At 40.7% G+C, this 16,824-nt stretch overlaps 1 long non-coding RNA gene across 1 annotated transcript; it reads right to left on the bottom strand.

The window, feature by feature from the left end:
* Positions 1–8,658: 8,658 nt before the first annotated feature.
* LOC141376575 (uncharacterized) lies at positions 8,659–11,264 on the bottom strand. Its single transcript, XR_012387099.1, has 5 exons — positions 11,199–11,264; positions 10,864–10,919; positions 10,673–10,765; positions 10,299–10,368; positions 8,659–10,165 (listed from the first exon to the last, which is right to left on the bottom strand). It is a non-coding gene; the product is annotated as an uncharacterized lncRNA (long non-coding RNA).
* Between the last annotated feature and the right edge of the window lie 5,560 nt (positions 11,265–16,824).

Below are 16,824 nucleotides of genomic sequence, written 5' to 3'. Positions count from 1 at the left end.
CCTTAGGGATGCAGTAACACGCAGTCAGATATTTCCTTGAACAGATCCGCCACTTTTGGCACTCATAAACACTCATAAAGCCCTCATGCTGCAGGAATGAGGAGGTCTGCTGAAGGTGCGCAGCTGTCGTGCAGTGAGGAGTTTGCGTCTTTAATAAGCTACGTCAGTTTGCGTTCACTGAACAGTAAGAATGATTAATAAATCTATATGAAACAGTCCCTCAAAGTCACGTCTTGCTTTTAGTTTCGGGCTTTGGCACGTTTTGCACTCACACTACAAACGTACCCAAGACAACAAAGCCCAAGTGAACCGCGCTCAGGCCCACCTCTTCCAACCGGGCCAGGGCCAGCCAAGTGAACCGTGCTTGAGCCCGAATCAGCGCACTCACACTTTGAAACGATCCGGGAAATGGGCCTGGGCACAGTTTGGATAGCATAGTGTGAGTAGCCCCTAAAAGAAGTACCCTGTTCTGGGGTACAGGAATACTCTCACCATGCCAGTGTAGTGGGATCACCTGGTGTCATCACAAGTGATTTTTCTATTATACAATCGTATAACTCTTGGGTGTGTATATAAGGGAGGATTTGGGTGTGTGTTTGCATACTGAAGCACCGCTTGTGCGTCACTAACGGAGTCCCGCTGGTTCCGCCTCTGCCCCTTCCGTTCCTGCAGGTAGACATTGTTTTGCTTTCCCTTTAGCGTCGGGTTATGTAATGGTTTTTAACTGGCTGTATTTAATTTCTTACCGTCTGCAGATAAGATTGGCTGTAGCCTTTGTTGCTGTCACCCCAGCTGGATCGCTTTTTATTCCTGGGCTTTGTTTTAATCTACAAATGCGTCCGTGAGTGTGTGTTGCTAAAGTGGCTCGCAAACTACAGGTATGTACGTTATGCTTTCAATACTTATGCGCTGATCTGTCCAGCGACTTAACATCTTGTCCTTTTAGTAAGGATAACTGCGTGTGGGCACACCGAGGGAGCAACATTAGTGATACTGCTGCTTTTATAGGCCGCTGCTTTTATAAACCACTGCTTTATAGACTGCTGATTTTATAGACCACTGCTTCATACCACTGCCTTTATAGACTGCTGCTTCATACTGCTGCTTCATTACTGCTGCTTTGTATTGCTGCTTTGGAGTCCGTTTGATGCGTGCTTCATTTATCTGAGACCGGATTAATGTGCGAACCTTAACGTGAAGATTCCGACTATTGTACTGTGAATCACAATAACAAAAACTCAAATTGCCTTCACACTGAGTACTTGCACACTAGTAGTAGCTGATACATTTCGAGTGCGTGGATTCATTTGTGTTTTCTGGGCTTCATTATTTTTTCTTTTTGTGCCTAATTCATTGTTTGATTTGTGCTTCCTGTGGGAAGTTTATTTTTTTGAGTTAATTGGTTATTATTATTATTATTATTGTTTTTGTTGTTGTTATTGTTTTCATCATTACTGTTGTTTGAGTTTTGCTTGCAAGGGGAATTTTATGAATCTGTCTTTTTGGGGAATTTCTGTGTTCATTTGTATGAGATTGTGACTGTACGATTGTTAACTGTCATTTTTGTTTTGTAGGAGCTGAGGCTTCCAGGCAGGCCGTTAGTTGTCCATCGTGCGTTGGTGGGATACGACACTGAGTGCAGTGTGTGTGTTGTGTGCTCACGTATGCTTGTGTGCGTGTGTGTGGTGCACTTGCGGTAAGACCATTTGTAATTTTGTAGAGTTTGGTGCTGCGTAACTAGTTTACCTGCCACTGGTAAGCCTCTACTCCTCCCATTGTTGTGTTGTTATTGTCTGTTATTTATGTGATTGTGCGGCTACTATTAGCTACCAAGCTTTTTTTAAAAGAATTTTTTATATTGGATAATTAAGGAAAATAAAATTTTGTATTTTTGGTATTCACGTCTCATGCCTTTTTCTTCACACAAAGAACCTGTGTTAAATTCCCTGTGATCAGGGTGGCCTAGTCAGCTTTAATTAAATTTAGTATTTTTCTCCCAACTTACCGCTCCTCTACATTCTTGCGTAGTCGGCAGGGTAGTGTGTTTGATAATTGGTTTGAGACGTGGATCCATTTTAGATACATTGTGTGTTTTCCAGTGTAATTATCGTATTTGTGGATTAGTAGTGGTTTTTGTTTGTGTTAGTGCAGGTGACAAAGCAGCAGTATCACTTGAGCATTCCAGCACTCTGGTGAGTTTTATATATATATATATATATATATATATATATATATATATATATATATATATAAATAAATAGCTAAACAAAATGGAGGAGGAATTGCGCCAGTTGCGTGACCTCGTTTTACAACTGCAGTCAGAAAATGAGCAGTTGCGCCAAGAGCAAGGTAGTGTTGTTCCACCGAGTCCAACAGCTGGTTCTTCCAGAGAAAATTTAGCGCAGTTAAGTGATCAGTCTGCAAATGCTCCAGTAAGTGAGCGATTTGTGTTTATCCCTAGGGATAGAAAGTGTCCAATTTTCGATGGTAGGCCAGGTGTTAACATAAACGAGTGGATCGATGAAGCAAAAGCTTGCATTCGAATTCGGCATTTGTCTGTTGCTGATCAGGCATTTTTCTTATTCGATCACTTGGCTGGGGAGGCGCGTGAGGAGATCCGCCATCGCTCTGTTTCAGAGCGGGGGATCCAGAAAAAATTTATTCCATTTTGCATGAGCTATATGGATGCTCTCAATCTCATGTTGCCCTACAGGAAGCGTTTTTCTCTAGGAGGCAGCAAGAAGGAGAGACCTTATTGGAATTCTCTTTGTCACTGATGAGCCTCCTAGCGAAGGTAAAGAAAAAATCCCCCACTGTTATGCCCAACACTGATATTTTGTTGAGAGATCAATTTGTTGAATATGTTTGTGACTCTTCTCTTCGACATGAATTAAAGCCGTTAGTACGCCGCCAGCCCAGTTCCACTTTTTTAGAGGTGCGAAGCGAGGCCATCCGGTGGGAACGGGAGGGCACACCAGGCGGGGCAAGAGGACGCAGTTTATCTCTCCCTTTGGCACGGGGGTTTCAATACAAGGTATCGGGGGGGTGTTCTGTTGGGTAGTAATTGTCCACCTGAACAATCTGAAATGGGGCAGCTTAAAGTAATGTTGAAGTTACAACAGGAACAGTTAAACCAGCTTACACAGAGTGTTGCTATGTTACAGGGTGCTAGTTCAAGATCCCCCCCCCCCCCCCCCTCTTTCCATAATGCCAGGAACCAGGCCATTTTGCACGAGATTGCGAGGACGAACGAATTCCGTCACAGATACCTATGCATTCTGGGGCTGAGTCTGGGGCCCGTGCAGGTAGGCAGTTGCCTTCTATACGTGCTTCGGAAAACTAGCTCCCGTCATGCTGAAGAGCCGCAGCTCGGCTGGGGAAAATATTGCCTCCAACAGATTTCAGTCTAATTCAGTCTCAAATTTAATGTCGTCATGTCCACTTTTGGATGTGTTAATTGGTGGAGTGTCTGTCCCGTGCCTAATTGACACTGGTTTGATGGTGTCAACCATTACGGAAAGTTGTTTTGCCCAACATTTTGAGCCATGGGGTCAAGATCGGTTGAGGTCATGCTCGTGGTTGCAGCTAAGGGCTGCAAATGGCCTTTCTATTCCCTACATTGGCTATGTTGAGCTGGATATTGAGCTTTGTGGTAAACTGGTACCTCAATGTGGGGTTCTGGTGGTCAGAGACCCTCCTGGGGGCCTGCGCCTTCGAGCCCCAGGTGTTTTGGGCATGAATGTTCTCAGGCGCTGCTACCAGGAGCTCTTTGGCCAGCATGGCCCCGCAATGTTTGACTGTCTCCCTGTTTCTAATGCTCCATCATCTGTTTTCCAAGTCTTGCAGTACTGCCATGAGGGTGGTGTGGAGTGTTCTTTTAAACATGATATAAGGGTGAAAGTGCATGATCCTCGGGCATGCAGGGTTCCAGGTGGAGCTCTAAGTTTCGTTGCAGAAACTTGCGCTGAGCAGTTAGCTGGAACAACGGTGCTATTTGAACGAACAGTCAGGGCTGCCAGAAGGGTTATTGATCTCCCCTTCCCTTGTACAAGTCATTGGCAGTTCAGTGTATGTGCCGGTGGTAAATATAGGCTCATCTGATGTGTTACTTTTCCCACGTAGAGTGCTAGGGACACTGAGTGGAGTGCATGTAGTAAGCCTGCCAGCAGGTGTGACCGAAGTTAGACCTCCGGTGGTAGGTGCTTATTCCCAGGCTATCGAAGTGGCGAGTGCCACTGTCTCTGCGCAAATTCAGGCCTTGGATTTGACTGCTTTGCCAGTATCAGAGCAAGCTAAGGTTAGGGCTATGTTAACAAAGTACCAGGGAGTATTTTCTGAACACGAGGGTGACTTGGGATGTACTAACCTAATTTCTCATGATATCCCCTTGTTAGACGACGTTCCAGTGAGGCAGCGACATTGCCGGGTACCCCCTTCGGAGTATGAGGTGGTTAGAGCTCGCATCAACCAGCTGTTAGAGTCTCAGGTAATCCGCGAAAGTTCTAGTCCCTATGCATCCCCAATAGTCTTGGTTAAAAAGAAGGACGGTAGTCTGCGTATGTGCGTAGACTACCGTCAGCTAAATGCCAAGACTAGGCGGGATTCATTCCCCTTTCCGAAAATTGAGGAGTCACTGGACGCGCTGACAGGGGCTTGCTGGGTAGCCACTCAGTGTGTGATTTCGACACTACCTGGTTATTCTGCTGTTGATTTGAGCTTGTTGCAGGCAGCTGACCCCGTGATCCAGGAAGTCTTGCCGTTTTTGAAACGATGTACTCGTCCAAGCTACGAGGAACGTCAGCATCTAACTAAGTCAGCCCTGATTCTACTCCGACAGTGGGATCGGTTGAGCGATAAAGAGGGAGTGCTTTATCAGTGGGTTTATTAACCTAATGTTAAGGAGGAAGCTTTTCAACTAGTTTTGCCCGACACCCTAAGATCCGAGGTCTTAGAACAGCTACATCAGCAACATGGCCACCAGGGCATAGAGCGCACCACAGAACTGGTACGACAGAGGTGCTACTGGCCAGGACTAATGTCTGATGTGGCCCGTTGGTGTCAGGAGTGCGAGCGTTGCCAGGCCGCCAAAGATACACGGCCTCTAGCTAAGGGTTTCATGGGACGGTTGTTGTCCTCCAGGCCAAATGAAATCCTTCCGGTAGATTTTACTGTATTAGAACCAACTAGTACAGGTATTGAAAACGTCCTAGTAATGACGGATGTTTTTAGTAAGTACACCCTTGCTATCCCCACAAGAGATCAGTGCGCAGAGACTGTGGCTCGTGTACTGGCTAATGAGTGGTTTTATCGGTTTGGGGTCCCCTTGCCCATCCACTCTGACCAGGGGCGAAACTTTGAGTCACGCCTAATACATCAGCTGTGTGATTTGTATGGTGTAGAGAAGTCTCGGACTACACCGGGCCATCCAGCTGGCAATGGCCAATGTGAACGTTTTAACCGCACTTTACATAACCTGTTGCGCACTCTGCCTTTTTCTAGGAAGCGAGACTGGGTGGCTTGCCTCCCCGAGGTAGTGTTTAGCTATAACAGCGCCCCTCATCAGGCTACTGGGGAATCGCCTCACTTCTTAATGTTTGGCCAGGAGCCGAGGTTGCCAGTCGACTTTCTGTTAGGCAGGATACCAGAGCCACAGGAGGGCAGTGTGCATGAATGGGTTATAGAACACCAGACCCGACTACAGGTAGCCTTTGCGGGAGCACGAGAATGGTTACGAGACATGGCTGATAAGCGGAAGGCCCAACACGATCACACTGTTCGTGATGAGCCACTGGGGGAGGGTCAACTGGTGTACCTTCGTGATTTAGGGGTAAGAGGTTGTCACAAGATTCAGGACCTGTGGAGCCCAGTGGTTTACCAGATCACCAGGGCGCCACCAGAGGGTGGTGTGGTGTACACCATTGCACCAGTAGATGACCTGTCTAGGACTAAGAACGTCCATCGCTCCCTCTTAAAATGCAGAATAGTTCGCTGTACTGGTGAGCTTGACCACCCTAATCCTCTGCTAGATCCAGTTAGAGATGTCCCTTCATTGGTTGAGGAGGAAGTAGATTTGGTGGTGGTAGTACCTGGTCGAGGCTCAGTTGGTTCTAGGCCAGAGCCCGCAGAACTTTCCTATCCTCCACCTCGCGCACAGCAGGAAGAGGTAAGCCCTGGGGAACAGGGATCTATTGTGGGGCCTGAACCAGAGGTTTCTTTAGGTAAGTCAGATCAGGCTAGTGGAGAGGTTTTGCTTCGAACAGGGCGTGTTACTGCAGGCCGCCACCCGAATCCCCATCCTCTTCCACGTTCAGTGGGGCAGACTCGTGGAGCCTCTCTTCAGCAAATGCATGTCAGTAGGCTGGACCTCTTTAGACCTTGGGATTAGCAAATTTGCCTGGGCGGTGAGCTCGTCGGGGCGACGATCCAAAAGTGGGGGGTGGATTGTAGTGGGATCACCTGGTGTCATCACAAGTGATTTTTCTATTATCCAATTGTATAACTCTTGGGTGTGTATATAAGGGAGGATTTGGGTGTGTGTTTGCGTACTGAAGCACCGCTTGTGCGTCACTACCGGAGTCCCGGTGGTTCCGCCTCTGCCCCTTCTGTTCCTGCAGGTAGACATTGTTTTGCTTTCCCTTTAGCGTCGGGTTATGTAGTGGTTTTTAACTGGCTGTATTTAATTTCTTGGCGTCTGCGGATAAGATTGGCTGTAGCCTTTGTTGCTGTCACCCCAGCTGGATCGCTTTTTATTCCTGGGCTTTGTTTTAATCTACAAATGCGTCCGTGAGTGTGTGTTGCTAAAGTGGCTCACAAACTACAGGTTAGATAACTGCGTGTGGGCACACCGAGGGAGCAACATTAGTGATACTGCTGCTTTTATATACCGCTGCTTTTACAAACCACTGCTTTATAGACTGCTGCTTTTATAGACCACTGCTTCATACCACTGCTTTTATAGACTGCTGCTTCATTACTGCTGCTTTGTATTGCTGCTTTGGAGTCCGTTTGATGCGTGCTTCATTTATCTGATACCGGATTAATGTGCAAACCTTAACATGAAGATTCCGACTATTGTGCTGTGAATCACAGACTCAAATTGCCTTCACCTTGAGTACTTGCACACTAGTAGTAGCTGATTCATTTGTGTTTTCTGGGCTTCATTATTTTTTCTTTTTGTGCCTAATTCATTGTTTGATTTGTGCTTCCTGTGGGAAGTTTTTTTTTTTTTTGAGTTAATTGGTAATTATTATTATTATTGTTGTTGTTTTCATCATTACTGTTGTTTGAGTTTTGCTTGCAAGGGGAATTTTATGAATCTCTCTTTTTGGGGGATTTTTGTGTTCATTTGTATGAGATTGTGACTGTACGATTGTTAACTGTCATTTTTGTTTTGTAGGAGCTGAGGCTTCCAGGCAGGCCATTAGTTGTCCATTGTGCGGTGGTGGGATACGACACTGAGTGCAGTGTGTGTGTTGTGTGCTCACGTATGCTTGTGTGCGTGTGTGTGGTGCACTTGCGGTAAGACCATTTGTAATTTTGTAGAGTTTGGTGCTGCGTAACTAGTTTACCTGCCACTGGTAAGCCTCTACTCCTCCCATTGTCGTTGTTGTTATTGTGTGTTATTTATGTGATTGTGCAGCTACTATTAGCTACCAAGCTTTTTTAAAAGAGATTTTTATATTGGATAATTAAGGAAAATAAAGTTTTGTATTTTTGGTATTCACGTCTCATGCCTTTTTCTTCACACAAAGAACCTGTGTTAAATTCCCTGTGATCAGGGTGGCGTAGTCAGCTTTAATTTAATTGAGTATTTTTCTCCCAATTTACCGCTCCCCTACACCAGGTTAAATTTTCAAGAAAGAGGGAGCTACAGACAGTACTTGTAAATCTCCTCTTTTAAGAGAAAAAAGCCATTTAAGCATTAGAGACTTTTCTGACATCTCCTCAATGGGTACAAAAAAAGGACTGCTGACAGGCCCTCGAGCACTATCAACAAATCCTAAGTAGGAACCCTACTGGTGTAATTGGGCCTCAACCTCCTGAATCCATGGAGGAATCTGACCACCAGAAGGTCTCTGCCGAGACCATCAGTACCATGGGGGACATTGCTGCTACATACACATAAGGCGTCATATTTAAAACACTCCTGGATAAAATTCCAGCACCAACCCCACAGGCTGTGAAACTGGACCCAGGTGGTGGCTGGTACACCACAAAGGGAAAAAAATTTACTTGGTGGCATACAGTCTCCTCATGAATCTTTGTCAAATGGCCGCCACCACTTCGGGGTGCAGTGGCCATCCCCCAGGCGCCAACCCCTGCCTCAACAGGAGGTCTGCTCGAACATTCCTGTACCTGAGATTTAAGCCGTTGTCAGTCGAGTGCCGAGCGCAGCTTCACCTGAGCCAACAGAAGGATCTGCTCCACCTGCACAGAGGGTGCGGATTCAGACCCCCTAATGGTTGATGTAAAAGACCACCGATGTGTTGTAGGTTTTTTACTAACATATGGTGACCTATACTTTTAAATGTTTTTATTTAGATTTAACATGAAATGTGTGGAGCCTGGTCATCAGCTCTAGAAAATAATGCTTTATATCTACACAATAAAATTGAGGCAACAGATTACAAGCAATAATATTAATTAAATTCAACAAGTATGGATTGAGTAAAATTTAATTAAATTTAGTTTAAATTAGTGGAGCCTGTTCAGCAGTGTGGAGCCACAGATTAACAACAATCTCACAATAGACAATACATCATATAATACACAACGAAACATGTACATTTAAACAAGCTGATCATCTTAACAAGGACTTTGATCATCTTTTTTTAAACAGCAGTTTCAAACAACTGGACATTAAACAATATTGTTTAATACACTTAAAGTGAAATGTATGTGATTTAATGCATGAAAGGTCTTATTTGCCAGAATAATGCAGATTCATTGAAGCAAAGAGGACATTGCAGTTCATGGGAATACTACCCTCTAATATCTTCCAGTGTTATGCCTAGTTCAGACTGCGTGATTTTAGCCCTGATTTTGGCTCGCCGACAGGTTTTGAGAAATCGCCGACAAATGCCTGAAATCACAGGCAAATTGCTGCTCGTGCATGTGAGTGACAATCACACAGTATGAACTATCAAAGACGCTATCTGAGAGAATCGCCGATGAGTCGCCGATGCCCTCGAGATATTAGGCATGCTAAATATCTGGAGCTGTCGGCGATTCAAATCATACCGTGTGAATTGAGTTTTGACTGAAAATAACATCAGCGATCGCCTACAGCAAATGAGAGAGCAGCTTTCACTTGTGTGTGTGCGTGTGTGTATACCTGCTGCAGGCCAGTGGGAGGATGGGGGAGAAGTTAAAATCGATCTTTTTCGATTTATTTGGACCCACGAAATGGAGGAAAAACTAGTGCAGGTTTGACAGGACTCAGGAGCAACCGTGTCTGTTTGACGTTTCATACAAAGAAATTAGTTTATTATCCCCAGGTGAGCAAATATGGACATTTTCTACCCCATTAAAGGCTTCTTTCTCATTATGTAGTTAATAACAAAAGACATACTACGTGTTTTTGGCTGTGAGACGTAGTTTGGACGAATTTGTCGGCGATTCTTCCTATAGTAAAGTCATGCAATGTGAAAGTCCTTGTCACAGATCAATCTCGCAGTGTAAACAAAGCAGCGACGAAACGCTAGCCCAGATAGTCATGCTGTGTGAAAACATCTGTGACACGATTACTTTGAAAATCATGCAGTGTGAACTCGACATTAACCAGACAGTCACTTGTAAAAACACTGTTCTTTGTCAAAGTTAAAATGCATAGGTCAAACCCAGGTGGACACAAGCTCTGGTAATGTAGTCAAGAACTGTGTTTTTACTGTCGCGACTTATGTTAGCGTGCCAAGGCTAGTCAAGTTTCCACAGTCACTTCCGGGGCCTGATCGGATACCTTTGGCCAAAACAGTCCAGCTGGGGCTTTGGGCGGAGTTAAAGCAGAGTTTGCCTGAGTCTGGTAAAATCTATAAGAACTTTGACACCTTCAATGATGATGATGATTCCAGTATTTTTAGGCAGTCACTTGTAGAAGGCCCCTGTTCAGGTCAACATTACTGCCCTCACAAGCCATTCAGTTCCTTATCGGTTCTTCATTGTTCAACTCCATTGAGCAACAGTAAGAAAAAAAAATGAATGAAAGAGAAAATATGTTAACAATCTGTTATCATGTTATGACACAGTCAGAAACTGTAAACATCATAAACTCTACGTTTAGTCTCAGATCTCTGTCTTACTCCAAGAGCTCCTCAGCAGCTGTAAAGATCCACGGTGCGCAGTGGCTTCTCTCTCAAATTTAGCTCTCACCTTAAAAAACAGAATGACAGAAAAAATGTTTACATGAGTTTTATTGATACACTGTAAAATATCTGACCCTAAATTAACAGTAAATTACTGATTAATAGTTTTATTACTTTCACAGTAAGCCACTGTGAAACACAAAATTATTGTGAAATTACAGCTATATGCGACTTCAAGGTAGATAGTAAGGCCCATTTCTGTGATTTCACCGTATTCTCTTGTAGAATTAACTATATTTTACTGTGAAGTTACAATTAATGGCAATATGGTTACTGTGATTTAACAGTATGTTGTAGGTAAAATACTTAACTGTAACATGTATGTCCTGCTTGCAACCTAGACAGTCATCCATTCAGTCATTTTCCTGATACACACTTACTGGTTGATGTGTCTACCTCTGAGACTATACAATAAGTTCTAATTAGTAAATAGTGTTAGACAATATAATTTTTGTTTTGGTTTGATAATAAGGTTCATAATGAAGTGAAGGCCAGTGCTTACCTTGCTTACTTTATTCCTTAAACCTCTGTACGTGGTCACTTTAACTCAATGCTGTGCTAAAATAGAACACAGTTAACAATAAGTTAACAGAAAATTACCTTTTTAAAAACGCTCTAATACCTCAAAATTAGCATTAATGTTACAAACATCTAAGCTTTTCACTCATCATAGCGCACATGCTGCTGATGATGTGACAATAAAGTGATTTGGTAACTTTGTTTTTAAAATGGCTAAACAGCATGGCAAAAGAAACTAAAGTTACTTGCTGAATTACATGTTATACAGAAATATATAACGATCATTTAATTAACATAGTGAGACATTTCAACACTTACCGATAAATACATTTGGAAGAAACAAGTTCACAATGCGGGTGTCTGCGTTGTCTGGTGAAGCGAGTCAGCGTTGTTTTCAAGTCGAGTGGCTTGGTTCGGTTCTAGGAATCGGCTCACTTAAGTGAATTGTAAGAGTCGGATCCCACCCGAAACCGATTGCCTTTTTGTATAATTGCCAAAACACAATTGATTAGCATTTCACTTTAACTCAGTCACACGCATTTATGTGTTGATATAATGTTTTAAAAACGTGCAATAAAAAGATTCCAGATCTCTCAGCAAACAGTTCAATCCTAAGACGATTCAATCCGATTCAATCTCACACTGAACAGAACCAATACAATAATCAAATATTGCTGCCCTAAATGTACCATGAAATAAAGTTTTAACGGCTGTTTATGCGAGAATGGAGTTATTTAAAACTCAAATCCGAGGTTTATTTCTAAAGATTGTGCATATTTTTAAATGTCCTTTGACAATTGCCATGATGTCCACCTCCAGGTTTTTTTTTTTTTTTTTTTTTTTTTTATTAAAGAGGTCGATCAAATACAATTATATACATATAGACAAATAATACAAATAAAAAAATGCACAGAAATACACACAAAGACAAATAAACGCCAGGGTAACAAAAATAGGACTGATGAAATAAAGTTACATCTTAAAGAGACACAAAAGAAGAATATAAGTATACCGTTTTTGTTGCTTTTGGATGAAGAGAATGCTGGATAGTTTCCAAATATTGGTCTAGGTCGATTTTGAATAGATCAAAAAAAGGTTTAGAGCCACTAAACTTCTGTTTGTGAATATGAAACTTGGCTAATAGAATACACAAATTAACTACATATACTTTTTCCATGTTTTCTTTTGAGTCATCAAATAATCCAAAGAATATAACTTTAAAAGAAAAGGAAAAGTCACTCATAATATAAGATTGAATAAAGATCAACAAATCTGACCAGAATCTCTCTGTGAAGGAGCACTGCCAGAACAAATGAATAGAGTCTTCCTCTGAAGAGTGACAGAATGAGCAGTTTAAATCAATGTCAGGCTTATATTTCTGAAGACAGACCTTAGTAGGATAACATTTGTGAATTAATTTAAATGTTACTTCTTTTACTTTATTTGTAATAAGATACTTGTGAGGCAAAGTCCATACTTTCTCCCATGGAATATTTTCAATAGTGTTGTTCCAATAAGGTATTACATAAGGGATTGTTATGATCTCTCTCTGAAAGAGGCCTCTAATTTTACAGTTATTTTTTTGTTGGTCTGCTGAAAAACACACACTTCCAACCATTGTGTCGATTAAATTCAGGGAGCGAGTGTGTGGCCATGGTAGTGTGACACCTTGCATTAGAATAAACACGCCAGAAGGGATAGAGTTTACAACAATGGCATATTCACTAGGAGTAGCAGGAATGTTAAACTTCTGTAAGAAATCTGGATAGTTGTAAAGTCTGCCTTCTGAGTTAAAGAGCTGGCCAACTAAAAGAAAGTTGTTTTTAAACCAATTTTCAAAATAGAGTGATTTATTTTTGTAAAGAATGTCTTTATTATTCCATAAATAATATCTGTGTGGAGAAAAGTTATGCTTGTATATTAGAGACCAGGCCAAGAGCATCTGCTTATGAAAATTGGAGAGTTTGATCGGTATCTTCAAAACATTATAATTACAAAGTAAAAGAAAATTTAAACCACCAACTTTGGAGAAAATATAATTAGGGATAATATTCCAGAGTGAGTGGGGATTTTTAAGAAAGTTTTTGAGCCAATTAATTTTAAAGGTGTTGTTTAACGTAGTAAAATCTAGATAATTGAGTCCTCCTTGTTTTATGGGGTTCATTATTACTGATTTCTTAATTAGGTGAATTTTGTTTTTCCAGACAAATTTATTTAACATGCTATCAATCCTTTTTAATGTTTCTTTATTTACCTCCAAGGAAAGCGCTGCATAGGTCAGTCGAGACAACCCTTCAGCTTTAGAGAGTAAAATTCGTCCTCTTATTGATAAGTCTCTCTGCAGCCACGAATTAAGTTTCTTTTGAGTTTTCAATATTAAAGGATCAAAATTGAGTTTGCATCTTGTTTTTTGGTCCTTATTTATTACAATTCCTAAGTATGTTATGTGATCTTTTACAGGGATGTTGCATATAATGGGAACATTACAGTTTTTAATTGCCATCAATTCACATTTTTTGATATTTAAATAAAGACCTGAAGCTTTGGAGAAGGATTCAATCAGTTTTAAATCAAAAGGGATTTGTGAAGCATCATTCAGGAATAAAGTAGTGTCGTCAGCCAGCGGCTAATAATAATTTGTCTATCATCAATTGTGATACCTTGTAAATTACTACTAGAAATGTGGAGAGCTAAAAGTTGTGAGGCTAGTAAAAATAAATATGGAGATATAGGACATCCTTGTCTCACTCCTCGTGACAAGCTGAATCTTGGTGATGTTCCAAATTTTAATTTAATACAGCTATTATTGTTTTTATATAATGTGCGAATGGCTCTACAAAAATAATCACCAAAACCAAACTTATCAAGAGCTTTAAATATGAATTTGTGTTCGAGCGAATCAAAGGCTTTGTAGAAGTCTAGAAAAAGTAGGAAACTGTCATTAAGTACAAGATCTTCATAATCTAAAAGGTCTAGAACTAATCTGATGTTATTGGTAATATGACGTTTCTCCATGAAGCCTGATTGCGACTCATCAATAATCGAGTTAAGCACATCTTTAATTCTTCTTGCTAAAATAGAGGCTAAGATTTTGTAGTCATTATTTAAAAGGGTGATAGGCCTCCAGTTTTCTAGACATTCTTTATCTTTATTGGGTTTGGGGATCAAGGTGATGACCCCTTGTGTCATAGTTGGTGGAAGAGCCTCCAAATCAAAACTTTCCTCAAACACTTTTAGTAAAAAAGGAGATAGTTCCTTATCAAACATCTTATATAGTTCAGCGGTGAGACCATCACTGCCTGGACTTTTATTAGTTTTTAAACTTTTGATTGCCTGAAGAATTTCTGATAGAGATAAATCACCCTCACATGCTTCTTTATCCTCTAATGAGATTACTTTGTTTTGTTTAATAGATTCAAAAAATAAATTGGCTGAATTATCACAGTATTTTGATGTATACAAATTATTATAAAATTGGGAGCAAAAATGAGCTATCTCCCCAGGATTTTCAAGTAACTTATCGTTTGCTCTAAGTCGAACAATAGAAGCATTTAAGGCATTGGATCTCTCCATCCTGAAGAAATAAGCTGAGTTTTGTTCTCCTTTTTCCAGCCATGTTTTTCTGGATCTGACATAGGCTCCCTTAGCTTTAGTTTTATATAGCTCATCTAATTTATTCTGCAATTTTAAATATTCTGCATTTTGAGCATCTGTCAGTGATTTATTAAAAGAAAAATCTGAAAGTTGAGAAAGAATTTTGTCTTCATTTAATCTATTTTGCTTAGCTATGTCACCACCAAATTTTCTAAAAAATTTACCTAGTTCATATTTTAGGAGTTCCCAATTACGTCCATAAGCTTTTTGTGATTTGGCTTTTTCCCAGTAGATGTGAATAATCTCTTCAACCTGTTGCTTGGCCTTTTCATACTTAAGAAGAGAATTATTTAATTTCCAAATTAGAGATTTATTATTATTAATTGTAGTACTTTGTGACAAATTAATAAAGATGTAAATGGCATTATGGTCAGTCAGTGGACTATTGCTAATAGAAGTAGATATATTATTGTCTTTTAATGTTTTAGAAATCAACCAATAGTCAATTCTGGATTGTCTCGAGTGATCTTTGTTGCTCCAAGTGTACTGTATTATATCTGGATACATCTCTCTCCATATGTCGACTAAATAAAATTTATCTATAAGCGCTAGAAGATAGGAGCTTGGAGAAGCTGCTTTCCTTGGAGGGTATCTGTCTAGCATATTATTCATTACAATGTTAAAATCCCCACCTAATATTATAAAGGCTGTTGGATATTTTTTTATTGCTACGGAAAGTTTTTGATCTAACATGTTAAAAAAAGCGCAGTTGTCCGCAACAGAGTTGTATCCATATATGTTCACAATAATTACTATACATTGATTGACAACAATTATTATTAGCAAGAAGTGGCCTGAGGGATCAATATCAGTTTCCAGAACATTGCCATTGAAATTATACTTCATAATCGCTACTCCTGCAGAATGTTCTGACCCGTGTGACAGCCATATATCATTGCCCCATTGTGTCCTCCAAAATTTTGCATCTTTTGAGGTAGAGTGACTTTCCTGAAAAAAACAAAAATCTACTTTGTGTCTCTTAGAAAACAAAAATAAAGCTTTCCTTTTGATATTATTTTTTAAACCCCTGGCATTTAAAGAAAATAACGACAATGACATACAAATATAACAAGTAAACAATACCTAAAGAACTAGGTATAAGCTAAGATATGAATTAGAACAGAAGAAACTTTTTTAGAGTAACAATAAAAAAAAGCGATAGTTCGCTTGACTCTGCAACATGAGAAATATAAGTATAAGGGCTTTTCAATTAAAGTCTTTTTCATATGCTTTACTTTTTCTTTTATATGTTCCTCCGTACAACCGGAAAAAAAATAGTAATAAAAACAATAATTACGTTTCGTTTATAGTAAATGAAGACTTCAAAAAAAAAGTTAAGTATTTAAGAATAATGTCCATAAACGAAAGTCTCAATAATTAAAAAATAAATGAAAAAAGGGAGAGAGGGGGGGAAAAAAAGTTAAAGATCCCTCACTTGCGAGAGTGGTGACGACAACAAGTCCTTTAAATCTAAACTCAGTTCAAAAACACAGTTTATCCTTCCGTCTGAACAGGGATATATGAGTTAAGGAAAAAGAAAGAAAAAAAAGATTGCGCTCACCCGAAAAAAAATATATATAAAAAAAAGTGCCGTGGTGAAATGTTGATGAGGACAGCATCATTTATCCAGGCTGATCTTTTGCTGAAATCTTTTTGCCATCCACATATGCAAACGGTCCTCTGAAGCCTGCTCTCTTCCCCTCCTTTCTCGCTCGTTCGACAAGTGGCCAAAGTTTATTTCTGGCGTCTTTGGTGCTTTGAGTTAGGTCTTCAAAAATCCGGATTTTCTTCTCTTTGAGGATATCCGCGGTTCTGGCATCCCTCCAGATCTGGTCTCGGACGTTGCGTGAGAGAAACTGCGCGATGATTCGGCGGCTGGGGCGAGCTCCGTCAGCGCGAGGACCCAGTCTGTGGGCCACATCGAGCGTGTAGATCAGCTGTTCTGCTATTACAGGAGAAACTTTACTGAACAAGTCAATCAAAACTTTGCGGACATCTTCGCCGCGCTGCTCCTGAATACCGGACACTCGTAGATTCCACCTCCGCTTGTAAGTATCGAGTTCCTCGCATTTATCCCGCAGCACACAGTTCTCCTTCTCCAGCGATTCCACTCTCTTCTGTAGCGTTGTCACATTGCCCGTTATTTCTTCTACTTGGTTATTCATAAATTCCAGCGCCTCGGTTACACTGTTTAGTGAATTGGTGTTATCTTTCACTGTTGTCTCGAGGGATTGCATACGAGTCAGCGACTCTAACTGCATTTTTTCAACTCGTTCCAAAACTTCCAGCA

The sequence above is a fragment of the Danio rerio genome, chromosome 11 (assembly GCF_049306965.1).
Source record: "Danio rerio strain Tuebingen ecotype United States chromosome 11, GRCz12tu, whole genome shotgun sequence".
NCBI classification, from domain to species: domain Eukaryota; kingdom Metazoa; phylum Chordata; class Actinopteri; order Cypriniformes; family Danionidae; genus Danio; species Danio rerio.
This window is presented reverse-complemented; position numbering and strand designations above follow the sequence as displayed.